Raw genomic sequence first — 860 nt, forward strand, 5'->3', positions numbered from 1 at the left:
ATCTTAACAATGATGTTAACGAATATTCCTTAATATTGTAACCTGTAGAGTTAAAACAAGGCACTATTCAGCATATAGCAATTAAACGAGCATCATTTCTCATCTGAATTTCAAAGAAATGTGAGTCACGCCTCATTCTCCGTGTAGTCTCAGAAGCAGCGAAGCTCACAAGAGGATTGCCTATCAATGTTTTAATCAAGGAAGTCATATCTTAAAGTTCAATGATTTTTGTATAACAGGTGACGGGGCAGAAAGCGACGAAGCCCCCTTATTCCCCACAACCATTAAGGAGACCATCGGATGTCTAATGTACTGAGAGAACTATTGTAATTAATCCTGTCTAATCAATTCCGAATTTGTAACAAAATTTTCCCGCAACCCAGATACACAAAAGCTAGTTTTTCCAACTTCTTGCGATCGAGCTGAAGAAACAAAGAAGAAAACACAGAATTAAATTATCTTCTTTTAAAGAAAAAACAGATTCCAAGATCTTAGTTTCCTTTGTCGTTTCAATGGTTTTCATTCGTTTACTTCTCATTTCCAGATAAATTCTTATCTCATGCCCTACGAACGACAATAAAAAGCTATAATATTCTGGGAACACATAGATAGGAATGTTGACAAAACAAAGTTGATTTTTCGACCTCCAAACTTGTCTGTCCAACAGAGAAAGCTCTCGCTTCCTTTGGACTAAACCTAGGTCCGACCGCCGTTCGCCTTAAACTTATAATTAATTTTTTTTTACTGATTTTAAAAAATGTTTTCTTCTACTAGAATGTGTAAAAAACACATGGATCTGCACATACATAGAAAACTGATCTTGGTTATATACACTTACGCTTTTGAATTTACGTATCTGC

The 860-nt window shown here is 35.3% G+C and overlaps 1 protein-coding gene across 1 annotated transcript in view; it reads left to right on the plus strand.

Annotated features, from left to right (window-relative positions):
* LOC119592914 overlaps positions 1 to 860 on the plus strand; it is a 118074-nt gene that overhangs the window by 4952 nt on the left and 112262 nt on the right. The window lies entirely within an intron of this gene.

This window comes from Penaeus monodon, chromosome 31 (assembly GCF_015228065.2).
Source record: "Penaeus monodon isolate SGIC_2016 chromosome 31, NSTDA_Pmon_1, whole genome shotgun sequence".
NCBI lineage: Eukaryota > Metazoa > Arthropoda > Malacostraca > Decapoda > Penaeidae > Penaeus > Penaeus monodon.